This window comes from Mytilus edulis, chromosome 12 (assembly GCF_963676685.1).
Source record: "Mytilus edulis chromosome 12, xbMytEdul2.2, whole genome shotgun sequence".
Classification (NCBI taxonomy): Eukaryota; Metazoa; Mollusca; class Bivalvia; order Mytilida; family Mytilidae; genus Mytilus; species Mytilus edulis.
In genome coordinates, this window is record NC_092355.1 from 26,994,869 (window position 1) to 27,016,018 (window position 21,150).

The 21,150-nt window shown below is 29.9% G+C and overlaps 1 long non-coding RNA gene across 1 annotated transcript; it reads left to right on the forward strand.

The window, feature by feature from the left end:
- Window positions 1-1,974: 1,974 nt before the first annotated feature.
- LOC139498155 (uncharacterized) lies at window positions 1,975-13,416 on the forward strand. Its single transcript, XR_011657831.1, has 4 exons — window positions 1,975-2,090; window positions 5,766-5,910; window positions 6,988-7,088; window positions 13,342-13,416. It is a non-coding gene; the product is annotated as an uncharacterized lncRNA (long non-coding RNA).
- The last annotated feature ends 7,734 nt before the right edge of the window (window positions 13,417-21,150 follow it).

Consider the following 21,150-nt stretch of genomic DNA (forward strand, 5'->3'; position numbering starts at 1 on the left):
TCGTAAATCTTAGTTATCTTTTACAAAAATCTTCTACTCTGAAACTACTGGGCCAAATTAATCCAAACTTGGCCACAATCATCATTTGGGTATCTAGTTTAAAAAATGTGTCCGGTGACCCGGTCAACCAACCAAGATGGCCGCCATGGCCAAAAATAGAACATAGGGGTAAAATGCAGTATTTGGCTTATAACTCAAAAACAAAGCATTTAGAGGAAATCTGACATGGGGTAAAATTGTTTATCAGGTCAAGATCTATCTGCCCTGAAATTTTCAGATGAATCGGACAACCCGTTGTTGGGTTGCTGCCCCTGAATTGGTAATTTTAAGGAAATTTTGCTGTTTTTGGTTATTATCTTGAATATTATTATAGATAGAGATAAACTGTAAAAAGCAATAAATGTCAGCAAAGTAAGATCTACAAATAAGTCAACATGACCGAAATGGTCAGTTGACCCCTTTAGGAGTTATTGCCCTTTATAGTCAATTTTTAACCATTTTTCGTAAATCTTAGTAATCTTTTACAATAATCTTCTCCTCTGAAACTACTGGGTCAAGTTCATTATATATAGAGATAATTGTAAGCAGCAAGAATGTTCAGTAAAGTAAGATGTACAATCACATCACCATCACCAACACAAAATTTTGTCATGAATCCATCTGCCTCATTTGTTTAATATTCACAAAGACCAAGGTGAGCGACACAGGCTCTTTAGAGCCTCTAGAATATAGTTGTATACCACTTTTCATGGGTTTTGAGGGTACAGGTGAACCAAAAATTTAAATCATCAACAAATTACAAATTTTCTATAGGATTTCTTAGAAGAGATTGGCTACACCACAAAAATCAAATAAACACGAAAATGTAAAATTTCTTGTTTAACTTTCTAAGCAATATTCTTTACTTTAAGGTACGACAGAAACAAACACATATAATTTACAATACAAAAGACAGATCATGAAGAAAATCTAAGCAATATTCTTTTTAAATAATTCTTAAATTACATCAGCATTCTTTAATTTCAGGTATGACAGAAACATACATATATACATACAAAAGAAAAACCATATAGTTTTTACATTATAATACATACAAAAGACCTGTTGTGAGGCCATAATAAATAATAGGTTTGTTTGCCCAAACGCTACCTACCCAGATAAAAAGCTGACTACTCAAATTCTTTTATTGTCCTGATTTGAAAAAGTTTTTTTTTAATCAGTTAGGCATGAAGACTAATAAACATCTGATACTTCAATTTCAGATTTTGAAAAAAAAAAGAAGAAAATGCCTACCTACCTACCCACTGTCTCAACCTTTGGGTAGGGTTTGGGCAAACCAAAATATTTTTAAGTGTGGCCTGATGAGAAAAGGTAACAATATTCTTTTTCAGTACTTCGTAGATTACATCAGCGTTCTTTAATTCCAGGTATGTCAGAAACATACATACGTTAGACCCAATCTGATGAGAAAGGTAAAAATACTTTTTTTTAAATAATTTAAATTTAAAGTTTCTAAGCAATATTATTTTTAAATAATTCTTGAATTACATCATCATTCTTTAATGTCAGGTATGACAGAAACATACATATATACATATGAAAGAAAAACCATATATACATATATTGATACAAAAGACACATCATGAAGAAAATCGAAGCAATAATTCTTTTTAAATAATTCTTAGATTGCATAAGCATTAATTAATTTCAGGTCTGACAGAAACATATGCCTTTATACATACAAAACAAAAACCATATACATATATACATACAAAAGACCTGTCGTGTTGAGAAAAGGTAACAATTTTTTTTTTTAATTCTTTAATTACAGGTGTGACAGAAACATACATCTATACATACAAAAGAAAAACCATATACATATATGCATACAAAGACTGGTCGTGAAGAATTTCTAAGCAATATTCTTTTTAAATATTTTTTAGATTACATCCACATTTTTTTAATTTCAGGTGTGACAGAATCATACTTATACATACAAACAAAAGACCTGTCATGAAGAGAAAATGGTATACAAAAGATCTCTCGTGAAGAGAAAATGGTATACAAAAGACCGGTTGTGATGAGAAAGGGTAACAATATTCTTTTTAAATAATTCTTTAATTACATCAGCATTGTTTAATTTCAGGTATGACAAAAACATTTGTCTATGTACATGCGCAACATACCCATCGTGAGGAGATTCTTTTTAAATAATTCTTAGATTACATCAGCATTGTTTAAATTCAGGTATGACAGAAACATACATATATACATACAAAAGATCTGTCGTGAAGAGAAAACGGTATACAAAAGATCTCTCGTGAAGAGAAAATGGTATACAAAAGATCTCTCGTGAAGAGAAAATGGTATACAAAAGATCTCTCTTGAAGATGAAGGTAACAATAGTAATTTTATTATAGACAATACACCAGTTAACCTTTATTAACTTTTGTTACCTCTTTCTATAGAAGATAAATGGATGCAATTTACCAATCTTTCTCTAATTAAAATTAATATATATTATAATCACTTCGCTTGTCCAAAAGTAGTACCGAGCTTTCAACATCAATAATTAATGAGGAGTTTTTAATGGAGTATTTTCGATATTAGCAGAAGACAATCTGTTATTGAATCAAAAGCTAAACGAAAAATGACAAGGAATTGTTAATCAATATTAATACATATCAATCCCAATTTAGTACGGGGGTTATGTAATTTTTTTGTCCCGTCCTTGGCTTATCTGTTAGTCATTAATGAAAATAATCATCGTTTTATTGTTCCGTCGTAATGGGAATAAATGAACTAGGAAGGTTGGAGATTGTTTTCTAAAAACGATGTCCTGGAGAACTTTTGACATTGGACGATAACGTAATTGGGGTTTTATAGTGTTCTTTGCGGTAATTGGGTAGATTTTTATCAATTTGAATCTGGATTGCAAGGATTTGTTGATCAAATCACAAAAAGGTTGAGTTGCATCAGAATTGATAAACTGTTGTATGAAAAAAAAAATCCTAGAATTATTTTATTGCTTTTTTTTATTCTTTTTCTAAGAGTGTATCTTTTAAGAACATCAAAGCCAATGATAAGAAAGAAAATAATGATTGAATTGCAAATAAAAAAAAAACATTAACAGCATATGAATTAAAATTTTAGCTTATGTTTTATTCTCCCTCCACATAGTTTCTTCTCATGTGTTGTATAAATTCCTAACAGAGTTTTTGACCTAAAAGATATCTTTTTAACATTTGGAATTAAACCAGTATGAATTAATTAACTAAACATAGTTAAAGAGGAGAGTTAAACCAGTCCTTATCTCAGATACTATAAGTAATAGGTCATCAATTTTTGGTGTATGAAATTTAATAAGATGTATTCATAAATGTCTGTCTGGTAGATTTATTTCATGCAATAGGTGAACATATATATATATATATATATATATATGTGTATAGAATGATTTTAGTGTGTACAAGTGCATCTGGTAGTGTTCATTTTCTTGGATCATTGGTTAATGCCATGTTTTCATGGTTGAATCTGTTTTTTCAGATACCATAACCAATATATTAAAGAAGTAAGCAAGATATTTCAGCATATATGCACACTTGTATGCCTATTTCTAATTGTTTGTCTTGGGCAGATCCGATAAAGCTAATCCAAACAATGAGATTGCTAACAGACTAAAACAAAAACTGTGGAAATCATCAATGGAAAACAAAAACACAACCACTTGTTTAATTCTTTTATGATACTAAATTGCATTTTGTCTAACCATTGCCATTTTCTTTATCACTTGTTGACAAACAAATCACTGTTTACTGTGAAATAATAAGTCTACATGTACGTACCAGTACACGTGTATAGTTAAATGGCATCTAAATATGTAAATTTTTCAATAAATTGTCATTTTCAGATTTTGAGTAGGATGTTTGAAATTTTAACTTTGAATAACCTTTACACATTATCAGAATAAGGTAGATATCTTACAAAAGCATCTAAGTGTGTGAATTTTTAATTAAATTTCATCATTTGAAGATTTGTGTGTAGGATGATAGAAATTTTAATTATTTAGCATAATTTTGAATTTCTTCCAAATAAGGCCAATTAAAATTAATTGCTAGATTTTCATCCCCGCCCGCCCCTCTGAAATCGTCCCGCCCCGATTTTTTTTATTTAACAAAAATACGATTTCCGGATTTTATCATGTCCGTTACCGGGAACCATCGATAATTTCGTTTCATTCAACACTTCCTGTTTCAAATTTCGTTTTTGTATTTCTCCGAGTAATCTAATAACGATATGATTGAGTCGACATATTCTGCTACTCTATGATGACAACATCTTCCGAGAATAGAGATTGATAACGAGAAGGGCATGAAATATTCGAGTAAAGAGTAAAATGCCTTGTCATTTAACGCAAATTGCGGTAGTCACAAGTGAATCGAAAACTTTTTTCTTTATTTATACGATGACTTTGTGTCAGGAAATTTGGACTGTAAATGATATCCAAAGCGCAAGAATCGTAGAACAAATTGGTACAAAAAACATGACTGGATTAAAGAAATTGACAAAAGCACGAATTTGTTTGATTTATGACCGTATATTGAGAAAAAAAAGTCAACAAACACGCATTTTAATTCGGGAATCTCTTATATTAACCCATGGCTGTTGTTTTTGTTGACAAACATCAAACACCCTCTGTAACTGTCCCAATACCCTCAATTTAGTCATTAAACAACAACTTCTTTTTGGATAAGTTCATGTTTTATATCATAATTACTTTCCACACTAAGTTTACATTTTATTTTGTACTAATAATACTTGTGTTGCATACAATTGTACCAATACATTTTATTGATTATATGTGGACTACAAACCATTGCTTAGAAAGTAAAATAAATTTGGTGTAGGTCTAGTCCAACTGAAGAGAGCATTTCTCTTCCATTTGATGTATACTATAAATAGGTTTCTAAAGCGGCAATTACATGTATAACAGTGGTTGCCAATCAGGGATTTTTATTTAAGAGTTTAAAAAATAGTGTCAGATTCCTTATACAGCATGTATATACATTATACAAGCTTGTTCTCCACTAGCATATACCCCGCGGTATGAAGAACTTGTGACAAGAGTTTCATATGAAATAAAATTTAAAAAATAAAATCCTCCCACCCGCCCCATGTTTTTCAAAAATTTGGATGAAAATCTACTAATTAATTTTAGTTGGCCTAAAGTAAAAGATTTTATTTTTGCCAAGTTTTCCACCAGTTGATAATTTACTTTATTTAACCTAGCCCTTTGTGTCATGTAAGGTATTTCTATCTTTTGGCCTCTGTCTTCATCCTTGGTTGTAAACTTTTCAGAAATCTTGTCCTCTAAAACCACTTGACAAATCTCAACCAAACATGAGGAGAATGATCCTTAGGATATCTGTTATGAATTTTGTATTTATTGTTCCTGCCTATTAATACCTAAAAATAGAATAAAATATGCACAAATTGTTCAATATTTCAAAAACAATAATGGAAAGAGAACATTCAACGTCAGTATAACGCTCAGAATTTAAAAGTTATACCAACTCCCATTTCTACAGAATTATCAAATGACTCTTAAAATCCGACTTCATTAAAAACTCTCAGAATTTCAAGTTTTCTATTTCTACAGAATTATCAGATGATCTGTGTATGAGTTATTGTCCATACATGTGAAGGAGCAATTGCCTATACATGAGAATGTTTTACTAAGTTTTGCTTTATGGTCTATTTTCTAGAATAGGTAGAAACTGTAAACAGTAAAAGAAGAACAGATTTGTGTAATTTCATGATGAAACTTCAACCAATGAAGAAGTGAGAGCAAGCCACCACAGATTGATTATAAAACAGAAAATTCAACCATTCCAAGAAAGTATCAGTTAGGTAAGAATTAGAGATAAATAGTAACTGTTGATTGATCCTTTTTTGTAGGTACTAATTTTTCGTGGATTCAGTAAAATTTGCAATCTTGTTGAAATTTGATTTTGTGGTGTTGAGGATTGATCTATTTTCATGGGTACCAATTTTCGTGGATTCAGTAAAATTTGCAATTTTGTTGACATTTGATTTTGTGGTTTTGTGGATTGATCTATTTTCGTGGGTACCAATCTTCATGGATTCAATAAAATTTGAAATTTCATTGATATTTGATTTGGTAGTTTCGCCAAATTCTGCATACAAGTCTTTTGAAAATTTGTGCTTAGTTATACGTTAAAATGCATAGATCACCTTAAACACAAAATCCACAAAAATTGGTATCCCTCGAATAGTCAGGAATATGACAGTTGTTATCCATTCATTTGATGTGTCTGAACTTTTGATTTTGCCATTTGATTGGAGACTTTCCTTTTTGAATTTTCCTTGGAGTTCTGTATTTTTGTGATTTTACTTTTTTTTTAATATAAATGAATCCACAAGTATATGATTCAGTGGAGCTGTGGATGTAACTGTAAATTTTAGCCAATGAAAAAAATGTTTAATATATAAAAATTACCTTCGGCTTTCAAAAAGTGTTGAAGCAGCTGAATATTTTCACCTTAATAATAAGGACGTTTATCAAAACATAGGTGTGTAATGCTGTTATTGTCATATTTTACACCAGTTATATAAAACGTTAAGACACCTGTTTCATTAAATTGAATTTTTATTTTGGACGTTGACTGTTATTCTGTACTCCAAACACTCCTCTAAAAAATACTCTGTATAACCTTGAGTAGAATTTTTTTTTAAGTTTACTTTGGCTTCTGTGCAAGGGAATGGTATTAAGGATGTTCACTCCTCTTTTGAATTATTGTCAGATATTCGGAATTCTCTGGTTTTATCTATGTATTGCCATTATTTTATTAAGAACTATAAAACACTTGACTTTATTTTAGCACTTTAAACCAACCTCTTCCCATGGGTTGTATTGTTCCTTCTGTGTAATGCATGATTCAAATTATTTATGTATTGTTTCATCAGTTGATAGATGTATCATACAAACAGCCAGAATTATGCATTTTGAGAAGATTGGGTATCAAGTACTGATCCAAAGAAACACTAAGTTCCAGCCAAAAAAAAAGGTGAGTAAACAGAAGACAATCGACAAAACAATTTGCTGTAAACCAGTGATGAAGAAGCACAAATTTTACCCCAAAAAAATAGGTTTACCAATCTCTTGCAAACTTATAATTTTGAGTACAATAATTGTACTCGAACGTTAAAATTAACCAATCAAAATACTGGATTTGATGTTTCAATCACAATTTTTTTTACTAGAATACTGAAAAAAGTTTCATGACCGAAAGGTACAGGTGCTGTTGAGAGGTCAGATTTCCCTTTTCCAGTTATATTATTTCTATTTTGCTTGTTATGTTTACAGTGGATTTAATAAACTGTGGATTCATTTATTTTTGTGGGTATCAATTCCATGGTTTGAGTAAAACTTGCATTTTTGTCGTATATTTGATTTCGTGTTTTTGCCAACCTGTTTACAAAGCCTGTACAAAATTTGTAATTCATTGAACATTTGAATTCGAGGGTAACTTTTTTTCATGCAACCCACTTAAAATTGGTAGTCAACCAATAGTTACGTATTGAATCTACAGTATTTGTTTTATATTTAGTTATATTTCATAATTGATATTTGTGTTTGAAATAAATAACTATGAATAACAAAAACAACTCCACGCAAGAATAAACTGAAATCCACACAATAATAAATTGATGTTAATAAAAACAATTATCACATATTTAATTACATGATTTTAGAAATAACTTTTCTGCCTTTAGTATTATAGTTCAAAATTATATAAATTCTGAAGGAACATTTATACGACAGAAAATAGCTGTTGACGAACATTTTGCATAAGTTAGTTTGTTTTTAGAATGGGTGAAATATCTAATTAACTGATTGTCTGTTTTGGACAGTGGTCAAATTTATTTGTTACTCAAGATAACATCTGCGACTGACATTGTGACTTTATCAGAAAATGTCTCTAAGTTACAAGTTATAAGTTATCAAAAGACTTTGTCTTGAAACTGTATTATTTCGTAATGAAAAGAGTTTAACCGGAAACACCATAAGACAACCTTTCAAACTATGATTAATAGTATCAATATTTTGCAAACATAATTAAGATCATCCGGAATTCATACCACGCGTGTATACCGTATTTAGTATTCATTTGTTTTAATCAAAAATGAAAGTATTGTCAAAGAATTGTCATCAGTTCAATTTCATTATTTAGTATAAAAGACTAATTAGCGTAGAAATGGTCTGATGTTTGTTTCATTGGAATGGACGACACTCCAAAGACAAAATAGATGTCGTGTCTAACAAGACCTTGTCTCAATAATGTATTTACAAATGAATACAAATTTTATATTTCGTAAAAGGTAAAGGCTACCTAAAAAGTACATTGAGGATTTAGATATGAAAACTTAGAAACGAAATTTTAACATAATACTGTATATTCAGAAATTATTGCAATTTTGTCATTTTAAACTAAAATGCAATTTTAATTTTTTTTAGCGATATTGAGAAAAATGCTGTTTTTTAAAATTCATTAGAAAAAAATCAAAATGCGAGTTTGAATTGTAGCAATTCAATATACCCTGTTGCATTTTTTGCAATAATTTCTGATCTTCAGTAATTTATAATTGGTTACCAGTGTCTCCATCCTTTTTTAAAAATTTTAAAAACAAATATTTTTTTCCTTTTGTCTGATGCATTGAACTGTCATTTCTACAAATACAAAGGAGTAGGGGCATTGCTATTTTTGTAATGTCTTCCACCCCAATTAGGAGGTGGGAGGCAACACACCTGGTATTTAAAATAAATTTGGAAAAAATGAGCTTTCGGATAGAAATTGACCTTATACAAGTTTACGTATATATGAATATGTATTAACAATTAGTAATTGATTTTTGAAAATTCAAATTAGAAATAAAAGAAGAATTTTGGTGTGTTTTGTATGGTTCTTTTGTCAACTCAATTTCAAACAGTTAAACATTGCAAAGGAATTTTTCAACCCAAAATAAGTAAGCGTATGTTCATTCGCATAAAGTCAATTTCTATCGTAGGCAGTTCAAATCATAAATAATATATAAAAAATGAGTTTGTAGCCAGCATAATGAATATATTATTCAATAATAGATTGAACTTGTTGACAATAAGTTTCTGACCACGCTTCGAGGCATATTTTTGCTTTGAAATTGAAAAGCACATTTCAATGATGGCAGATTATTAAAAATCCATTCTTTCTCCTTTTAGTAATTCTCATTACAGAAATAAATAAATTATGATTGCTTTTGAAAGTGGACATTACCTCTGGTTGTTTTTCCACTGACCAGCGTCCAGTGGGAATGAGATGACCACTAGATATATAGTTGATTATACATTTTAATAATCGTAATTGTCCTTTATTCCCAAGTATAGATAATTCGTTTGATAAAAAATTTATATTAATGGTATCATATGTAAAGTTTTCTTCCAATAGTTTGTTATAAATATTATGTGGAAAAAGGGGCTCAAAAAAGGAAAATAGATAGCTTTAAAAGTATATTGAAGAAGTAAAAACAGTCTAGAAAATTTTAATTTTGTTTTAATTATTTATATGGTTCATGGGATTTTCATCTTAAATTTCAATTCTTGGTACAGGATGTCTCTTGTTATTATTTTTAGATAAAAAAAAGTTTTTTATAAGACTTTTCTCATTTATTGTTTGAATAGAATTAATTTTGAAACATATGTTAGTGCTTATGAAGGGACATGTAGCACGTCTATGCTTTAGGCAATTTTAAAAGTCTGTAAATTATCAATGTTAACTAGCTATTCAGATTGTTTTGTAAAAACTGATGATTTTATTTTATTCTATTTTATTTTATTTCGCTGTATACATTTTTTTTCAGTGATTATAAAACTACTTTATTTTTGCAAATTGTATTGTACAGCAAAAACATGGCCTTAAAAACAAACTCTTTATACATCAGTATTGGTTATGGTAAATAGAAAAAACTTGCAGGAAAAAAGTTCGTTATCGGGACAGAAGAAAGTCTGAACCCCTTTGGTCTATATGTTGAAAAAGCTGTCATAGAAAAAGTAACAAATCAGATAAGAAATAAATTCTGATTTTGAGTATGTCACAGTCATTCGAAAAATTTCCCGATTATGTTTGTCATACATGTAGTAACATGTAATACCAATTGAAATTAAAATTTAGATGTCAAGTGTACAAAACAAAACAAAAGAGAGGTCAGATCGTATGTAGATAATCTAATATGGTAGTCAATTTTCTATTTATCTCTATAATTGAAAGAAAAATTACAAAAATCATAGTTTTATTTATCACAAGGGTATAACCTACATTTATCTCATTATGAAACTCATAATTTTATCAAACTGAAAGAAAATAAAAAAATTACCCCTAATTTTTTTTTATCAAATGGAAATAAATAACATATGAAATTACAAAAATTGTACTTTTATTGAATGGAAAGAAATAACCTACATTTGCCTCATTACGACATTCAGCATATCAAGTTTTAATTGACCGTTTGTGTAGACACCAGGGAGAAAAATATGGCGATGATATGTACGCATTTGGGAATGATTATGAAAAAGACAATTATGATATAGTTTATAAAAGGTGTATTGGCAGATGTAGATAACACATTAAATTTCATTATTGGTGTTGTCCACTCAAAACTGGACACTGGTCATCAGCTATTTTTAGTCAAAGCAGCCTTGAAAATTGTTAAGTAACAATTACTTCAGAGACCTGATAGATACATGTTAAGCATGTTTATAGGATGTAGTACATCTAGTTGTATAGGAGATCTACAATTTGGAACAGAACTATAATATATAAAAAGATAGTTCTGTTTTGAGAGCTGCCAGAAATCCTTAAACAGGCTTAATTATGATAATAGTTTTCATTATCACTGAACTAGCATATATTTGTTTAGGGGCCAGCTGAAGGACACCTCCGGGTGCGGGAATTTCTCGCTACATTGAAGACCTGTTGGTGACCTTCTGCTGTTGTGTTTTTTTCTATGGTCGGGTTGTTGTCTCTTTGACATATTCCCCATTTCCATTCTCAATTTTATTCCTATTAGAATTGTTTTACATTTGTGGCCTAGGCCTTTCAAAGCTGACTATGCAATATGGGCTTGCTCATTGTTGAAGGCTAAACAGTGACCTATAATTGTGAAAAAAAATCTGGGTCATTTGGTTTCTTATAGAGAGTTATCTCCTTGGCAATCCTACCACATCTTCTTTTAAATATTACACAATTTTGTTGTCAAAAGAATTAAATTTGTTTGCACACAATGCAATAAGTTGATAATCATTTGTTTTCACCTCTTTGTTGTCCATTCATTGGTTCCAGTGAAGAAGCCTTACATACTGATACATCCATCTTATACTTTGTTTTAATTTTGAAATTGTAATAGTTTTATTATGCATACACCAATGATGTGTGTATTATATGAATTTTGTCTCAAAATTTTCTAAATTGAAGTTGTTCAATGAAGAAAGAAGGATGAGCACATTACAGGACATCATATATTTTTTGTTAATTATTATTATCTTGTTTAAAATGTAAAGGGAGGTACACCTCTGACTGCAGCTACCCAACTATACATTATTCCAATTTTCAAGATTGGTTTTTGGTGGGTTTCTATGTTGTATTTTGTAAACTTTTGTTTGTCTTGATGTTTTTTTCTTTTTTTGCCATGGTGTGGTCAGTTTGTCTTCGACTTATGAGTGTAAATATTCCGTTGGTTCTTCCGCCTCTCTTTAACTTTATCATATTTTGTTACATTGTACAAAGTGCTTCATTGCCTTGATAATTGTCCACTTTATTTCATTATTAGACTATTGTTTTGAATGATGTAGAAATATCTGTCTCGATGGGGAATTAGTTTTTCACAAAAATATGACCTGGCTGTATCCTAATCTAATCATTTCCTCCAAACACATATTTAATATAGTTTTGTAACCTGTTATTTTGACTTCTGCTTATTAGTTAGCATTGCAAAATGACCAACTGTTCCTTAGAGAGTTGTCTAACTTGATTCTGCTCTCCAGACAATGAGATTAAAAAGTGTCAAGTTGGTTTTCATTACTGTCGCTTCAAGTTATTTATTTCAAGCTATAAAAAAAATGGTAAAGAGAAAATAAAAATGTGAAAAATACTTAGGAGTGGTCATTAAAGGCACATATTTCTAATAGAAAATAACTTTTTTAGTCCAAGTTTGAATAATATTTATGAAAAAAAAAGTTGAAAGTTTCAACCACAAAATTTAGATACTGTGTGGAAAGATTGATTTTTCTCAGTTCAAAAAACGCTTGAAGAAGACTTTTTGAGGTGAAATTGGCCATTATTTTCTGTCTTTCAGCCATATCCTCTTACTTTTTTACAATTTTGTATTTCTTCATTACATCAGTTCTCAGTTCTTTAATGTTTGCACCTAAGACCTGACAACCGTCATACTCTTTGTTCAAAATTGTCTTCTTGATGTTTTGATCTTTAAAGAGTTGTCTTTCTTAGTAGTTGGTGCTCTGTAAATCTATGGGAGACAATTTTGTAAATTTCATTTTTCTTTTATTGTATGAAAATTAATTATTGTAACATTTAAAGAATGTAAAAGATAACAATTAAGTTCATAATTTTATGTGATTTGTATTTTTATGCCCCACCTACGATAGTAAAGGGGCATTATGTTTTCTGGTCTCTGGCTCCGTTCGTCTGTGCGTCCGTCCGTTCAGGTTAAAGTTTTTGGTCACGGTAGTTTTTGATGAAGCTGAAGTCCAATCAACTTGAAACTTAGTAGACTTGTTGCTTATGATATGATCTTTCTAATTTTAAAGCCAAATTAGACTTTTGACCCCAATTTCACGGTCCACTGAACATAGAAAATGAAAGTGGGAGTTTCAGGTTAAAGTTTTTGGTCAAGCTGAAGTCCAATCAACTTGAAACTTAGTAAACTTGTTGCTTATGATATAATCTTTTTAATTTTGAAGCCAAATTAGACTTTTGACCCCAATTTCACGGTCCACTAAACATAGAAAATGAAAGTGGGAGTTTCAGGTTAAAGTTTTTGGTCAAGGTAGTTTTTGATAAAATTGAAGTCCAATCAACTTGAAACTTAGTACATATGTTCCCTATAGTATAATCTTTCTAATTTTAATACCAAATTAGATTGTTACCCAATTTCACGGTCCATGAAACATGGAAAAGGATAGTGCCAGTGGGGCATCCGTGTACTTTGGACACATTCTTGTTTTCAATAAAATATAGCCAAAAATGTAATGATATTTTCATATTTCAGAATTGGATGATGTATCTGGAAGCATAAAAATGCTGCTTTTACCAAGAATAAAGAATAAAGTTCTGGTAAAAGTAATGCTAATTTATTTAGTTAAAAAGTTTCAGAAGGCTAATATGACAAGGTGTAAAACCCTGAACATTTTCACATGTTCTTCTGTAAAACAATGTGCCTCTTCCATCGTATCTTGCCCTAAGAAAAATTGTCTTAATCTAACAATCAAAGTCTGATTCATTGAAAAGACAACCTAATAGTTGTTAAATCAAAAGAAAGTCTTTTATTTTGGGGTCAAACATTAAATAAACAGAATATTGAATAAGAATTTTGTTATAAGAAGTCGGTTGGATTCCAAAAAAATCCACATGACAGAAATTAACTATTGGTCACTGTAAGGCCTTCAACAATGATCAAAGCCTATAGCACATGTTAATATAATGACAAGAATGTCAACTGAAAACTAATACAAGCAGGCCTATTTCATTGGTTTATTTGACCCACCTAAAAGAATTATTCTTATACAAGTATCTTTGTATCATGGGTTTTCGTGCTAGATGTAATTTGAATGCCTTGTGATGTCACATTTGTTTTGAAAAACCATGCATAGTACAAATTCATATGACATACAAAAACATATGATCTGACCAAGCTATATATAGGTCAAAGATTGATACACATGATGCTATTTTATCTATGATATGAAATCAAACAAAAAATGGGACATTATACTATCTCACATGCTTGCTTATATATATTTATCTATAGCCATACCCAGGTCACATGCCTATTGGTAAACTTCTGCAGTGTCATTTTACTGTCTAAATCTAATATATTCTGCAATTGTTAATTTTATTCTTTCAACAATTTCATTGTGCACTAGATGGTTGTTTCACGCTCTCCTTTTGGCCTGAACATGGATGAAATATTTGCCACTGGACATTAGGCAAACAATCAATCAATCATGGTCTACTGGTGCTACAGCAGTTGATAATCTATTTTAATTGAAGTCACAGTCTCTGTTGAGTAGATGCCAAAAAATAATTCATGTTTGCAAATATTTTAAATGATACTTCATACAAAAAAATTGAGTTAAAAGCTGTTAAGATTTAAAACTTTCATCTATAAATTTATCAGCTTATATTTGACAAAAAATATTCAAAATTGAAAAAAGCAAGTAATCTTCTTATAGTCTCTTTTAGTATAATAGAATTAAGTCTGTTGAATTTATCATCATCAGGGTTTGTGTTTTTTTCTTTCCTTTTTTTGCATCTTTTTTCTGCTGCATGTGTTACCTCTATGGGCCTCTAGTTGACCATTGTATGACCAGATGTAACTGATGATGGACATTATCCTGACTTAATCATTTTTCTGTGACATATCACTGATATTTCTAGTATCAAAAATCATCACAATCTTAGGGGCTCTCAAAAGGATGCTTATAGTCTACAATTTAAAATAGTAAATTTCACAATTATTTTTTTATGTAACATGTTTATTACATATAAATCAGGTCTTTTATTGCATTCATAAAAACTTTTATTTATTTTGAAAAGTTATTTAGAAAATAACCACCAAATTCCAGATCATTATCTAGGTCTCCCAATGGTGCCTCCCCTTAACAGATAAGAAGAAATGATGAGTTTCTTGAAAGTTGCATAAGACTGAATGGGCTGACCCAGGAAGATGTTCTTTCCTAGTGGTCAATCCTTAGCACTGGACATCTTGACCACATGTCATTTATTTCAAAGAGAAAAATCATCCTTTGAGAAACATCCAATTGATTTTTGTCAGGAGATACCAAATTGTCTCTTTTGTTTAAATTAACTTAATCAAGAACGTTGCTAATGGTCTTTTGTTCCAATAATTACTGTTTTTCAGAAAATATTATTTATGAAATTTAGAAAAACATACAGTTTGACATTATGAACAAATATATGATTAGGGTGAATTGATTGATCTGTTTTTGGAAAGCAGGGGATATCTTACGTTTTGACGATTGACCTAGTAGTAGAAAACACTTCTTGAGGTACTATTAAACTTTGATAAGGGAAAAAGAGAAAAACAGGTATAACAGAAAAAAGTTAAAAAAATAAAATTATTGTTTTTGTAATCATATAAATATAAAAAAAACAATTGATAATAAGTTGTCTATTTTTCTCTGGATGGATTTTTTTTGATATATATGATATATTCATTTATACACAATTAAAATATTTTCAATTTTTATTTTATTTTTTTTTTTTGTGGGAAAATTTAGCACATGAACATTTTATTTTCTAAACAGAGATAATTCAACATTTTATTGTTGACCAATAAAGAGTTCATTCCCAAGACTCTTTGTCTCTGGTAAATTTAAAATTACATAATTCAAGTATCTTATATCAAAATTTATCAGAACATTTATTGGTGAAATTATTTATTATCACAGTGAAGACAAATTAGAGACAGACCATTTCATTTATGTTTGACATTCATTGAATTGTATCATTTTACTAATTACATCTCTGATCTGTGCAGATCTATTTTTAGAAATTAGCTGTAGAAAAAAAAGGGGGGGGTTAAAATCTGAATTTTGTTTCTTTATTTGTAAATTCACTGCATTCTTTTCAATTATCAATAAAGAGATAAATTTTAATTATATAAGTTCAAGAAAAAATTAATAATTGTTAAACAAATATAAATCTAAGAAGTAACCAATATTTGTTAATCATTATATTTTTGATCTAATAATATTATTGTGAAATTGTTTCTCAAAACATGCATAAAACATGCTTTCGTCAGAATTGTTTTTTTGATATAAGAAATATGATTGAAAAGAGATGTTTATTGGTATATAGTAAATAGAAAACAAGACGATACAAAAGAAAACCAAGGTCACTCAAATGAATGTAGGACAGAAAGTCACAGGACAAAAAGTCACGGACAAAAAGTCACAGGACAAAAAGTCACAATTCATTTTTTCTGATTATTTTCTTTGAATATAAACCGCTTATTTCTACAAAAATGTTTTTGTATTTTTCTTGAACTATTGTATATAAACCAACTTTATAAAAAAATATCAAAGATGATCAAATAATTGTTAAAAAAACAAAATGTCAAAGTGGTTTGGCACTTAAATGGCTTCATGGTGCCACGAAATATATCTTTTGCCTGATTAAAATTAAATAAATCTTGATTTTTCAAGTATAATGACACATTTTCTAAACTTTAATATGAATATATGTATGAAAAAGTAGATATTTAAAAATATTTCTCTTATATATTCAAACAATTGTCAACAAATTATTTATGACTTTTTGTCCTATCAAATTTGTGACTTTATGTCCTGTGACTTTCTGTCCGTTTACCACTCAAATGTGTATAGACCAACAAATAAAAAGAAATAAAAACTGAAAAAATGAGAAAAACAATAAAATAAAGGTCTTTTCTCATGTAGTGGCAAGACCTTAAAAAAAATGAAAAAAGAACAGAACAAACAAAGCAAGCTATGAATAGAATAAATATTCAACAGAGGTCAAAATAAAAATGTATTGAAGTCAAATAAATTTTATCAGACATGTGCTAGTTTAACAAGACATAGATTAGGTATGACAGTTCATTAAAGAATCAAATTTACTACTAATTAGATGCTTAATTAAAAATTCTATCAGAATGGCTTTATAAACAAGTCCATTGACAGGTTTATTTTGGAGATAGTTGTTTATTGCTAAACATGTGTTGTGTATGTCATTTGCATGAAATTGACACCTGAAGTGTGTGTACTGTCGTAAATTACATCATTTTAGAATTATTCATTTGATTGGCAGTTAGATTTAATATATGTTCTCTGGATTTTAATACATATCTCAGGATAGATAAAGAATTAATATTAAATAAGTGTCAGGAAATTTATTTTATGGCATGAATACATTATGTAGGTAGATGGATAAAAATGTAATAGATAAATATTTGGACCAATAAATAATTGAATCAGTCCCAGGGATAAAGGAGGTGAAAATCTTAGATTACAATTTCATCTGATGACAATAATTTTTATAAATAAAGTTTTAATTTATTCTCCAGCGAAACTGTAACAAAATAAACCTTTTTATCAAGTTGTATCAAATACAAGATTTTTTAAATTTTATATTACACTATTTTTGGGGATTGAAAGACACATTTTTTTCAATTTTCAAGCCTTGAAAAATTCCTCAACCAGGGGCAGATCCAGGATTTAAGGTTAGGGGAGATTGGTTTAAAACCTAGGGGATTGAAAGACACATTTTTTCAATTTTCAAGCCTTGAAAAATTCCTCAACCAGGGGCAGATCCAGGATTTAAGGTTAGGGAGATTGGTTTAAAACCTATTTTTTTCCACAGCAGAGCAAGGCAAATAAAATTTAGAGTTAAAATTATTCCTTTTTAAGCTGAGAACCACCCATGCTTTGCAAAATTTTAGGGGGGGGGGCAGCACACCCACCTGTCTCACTCAATCCTCCCCTGTATACAGAGATTTTCAAAAGTCCTATACATATGAACAATTACTTTTTAATCAAATACAATTTATACTGGGTCACAAAATTCTTTAGAAATTAGTCTCAAAATGTCAAGTTAAAAAAAATAAGTAAATGGAAACACAAGTATAGGTTCTATTGGTGCACAATTGCTGCCAAATCACTTTACCAAATCAAACTGACCAATATGTCTTATAGTATCTTATTGATTGATTGATTGTGTTAAATTGCAATGAAAGTATTATCATGATCACTGATCCCAGAAATGAGGTCAAGGTCAGGTTAAATTTGTCTGTACTCCCACATTCATTGAAAGCTTGTTTAAGTTGTTAGGATTCAATAATGACTGAAGTCCTCAATATTTATCCAATCACCTGTAATAAGTGATATATTCCAAACGACTAGGTTGTCACTGAACCATGCAAATGAGGTCAAGGACAATGATCTTAGGTCATACAGAAAATTTGGACATTGGCATCTGTATTCAAGGTAACCAGTATCCAGGTTTTCTTCAGATAGTCCAAACTTTTGAAGTACAAGCAGATGACACACCAGTAATGCCATTGGTAAGGTGGTGTGGGCGTTTATATAATAAATCTTTTGAAATTTCAAAGGTGAGAACAAAAATAAAAATAGTGAAAAATGAAAAATTAATAAACAATCAAATATAGATGTAATGTGTGGACAGTAAAACATGTGTAGGTGCAGATGTTTTGTCATCTTTGAATGAGTACAGTAATATTGAAAAGCTGTAAAAAAAATTTAATTATTTATTGGCATTTGTAAATTGCACTAAGAAGTATATTTTGTACATCCTTAATAGGTATGAATTTGGTTATGATGTGGGGAGGGGAAACTAAGTAGATGTGGCCTTTTTTATTAATTTTGAAGTTGTTCTTGTCCTGAATATGCCTGTAATATTTGCCACTAGACTTACAGCAAACAATAAGCAACCATTCCATCTGGGGTTGAATTTTGATAGACTTACATTGTCTTATTAGGGCCTATTATAGCTGACTATACAGTATGGTCTTTGCTCATTGTTGAAGGCCATACAGTGACCTATAGTTGTTAATGTGTGTGTCATTTTGGTCTTTTGTGGATAGTTGTCTCATTGGCAATCATATCACATCTTCTTTTTTATATTACAAGCATGCTGTTTAAGTCCTGTTGTATTTTGTTATGATTTTGGGAGTTTCCTTGAACAAAACATGAACTGTTATCTGTTATTATACATTGAAAAGTTCGCAAATATATCTTCTAGTTCACATTATGAGATGCGTAAAACTTATAAGAGTTGTTTAAACATAAACTAGACTCTTAGCTTAGAGTATAAAATTTGTGCTTGAAGCACCAAATACAGTACTTTGATTGGTTGATCCCTGGAGCCAAGTACCATAATTTTGATCTAAATTTTTGTGACCAAAAGTTGCAATCATCAAAATTAAGAGCATGATTATATTGTTCAGCCTCTAAATTCATCAAATAAAAATATTGGATTTTTTTGTTTCAAGCACAATTTTTTTGCCAAGAGCCCAGCCCTTGGGTCATTAAAATTTAAAGTAAACTTATTGATCTGAATTCAAACAATCAAAATACTTAAATTGTATTTTGAACACACATTCTGTACTCTGATTACTGAGTACTAAGTCAAGTTTTGACAGGGAGCACAAGTCCTTCCGGTCATAAAACTTGAGTATAATTATTATACATGGTTATTGCTGTCATTTTTTCCAGATAAAAGTCATTTTTTTCCGATTTCAAATGAAAAAAATTGTCTCTAAAAGTAACTTAGTCCATGAAAAAACTTTTCTTTGCCTCATTAATTTATGAAAGTGCAATCTCACTTGTTTTCTATTCTCATTGATTTAAACATATGTTGATGCCATCCAATTTATTGAGTTTTAGTGTGATTTATAAATTGATAACAAAAAGTATGATTGCTCTGCCTTTTGGCTGTTTTAAATATTGTCTTTTAGGATACAGTTATTTTCTATTATCTAATATTTTATCAATACACAAATGTGTTCATAATTCCAAACAGTTAAAAACATGAATCTTTAGAGATTTTTTTCTGCTAAATAATTCATTTTGACGCCTGTGGCCATTTCAACTATTGTTTTAAACATTGGTATTTTCAGAATTAGTGCAAAAGATTTTGATCTCTTGTTTTTTAACAGATGTTAGACTTGTGAGAAAAAGAGTTAAAGGCAAGATATAAGGATCCTAGAGTCTGTTGTAGTTAGCATCACCAACTTGTAATGTATATAATTTTGGTGTTAAATTTGTTAGACACTCCAGCTTGGGCCTTTCCCAACTAATGACACTCTACAGCCTTAGGTTTAAAATTAACACCGAGAGCAATGATTTGATTTTTTTTCTTACTTTTTTAAGCATTTTACTGATGTAATATATCTAATTTTTTAGATATTCCCAGCATTCCCAGGCATGATACAGGTTTCAGGGAAACCCTTTCTAAAATTGATATCTTTATATCTGTTTACTCTTTGCTAGCAATATTGTAGATCAAAGTTTAAAATAGGTAATCTAGACTGAATTCACAGTTCTCAAAGTGTTAAAAAAAACTTGATGTACAGTGAGTTCATATGATTTACACATTTAAACCTATTGATCATCCTACTTTTGACAGGTGCAGCTGATCCTAGAATTGGCGCTCAGAAAAAAAGTGAATAAAAAATAACTATGCAATCTGTGCATGTATTTTTTGTCTTCTAAAATTTAAAAACTTCAAAGGATTAAAAAAAGAGTTTGCAAGAAACCAATGGAACATTCAAACCCAAAAGTCAAAAACAAACTGACACGGCCATGAAAGGTCTAAAACAAAAATGTGGTCTTGAGGTTTTAAGAGCCAAAATTTGCCAAGCACCGGCACAATTTCTGCTTTCCGTTCTGAAGCACCTAGGATCACCCCATGTTTTTTGGTGGGGTTGGTGTTGTTTATTCTTTAGTTTTCTATGATGTGTCGTGTGTGCTGTTGTTTGTTTGTCTTTTTCATTTTTAGCCATGGCGTTGTCAGTTTGTTTTAGATTTATGAGTTTGACTGTCCCTTTGGTATCTTTCGTCCCTCTTTCAGTATTTTTCAATAGAAAGGACCATGAGGGGTAAAAAGATTTCAAGAACTCTGGCCATGGTTAGAAAACAAAAATACCAAAAGACAACCAACAGTACATGCAATACAACATAGAAACTAAAGACTGACTCTTATTATAGGAGTAAGTAATGGCTTTAATTCTCTTTTTCTTCATGCTTCCTCAAGATATAGAAACCGTACCTATCAACAAAATTTTAGAATTTCTCTAGTT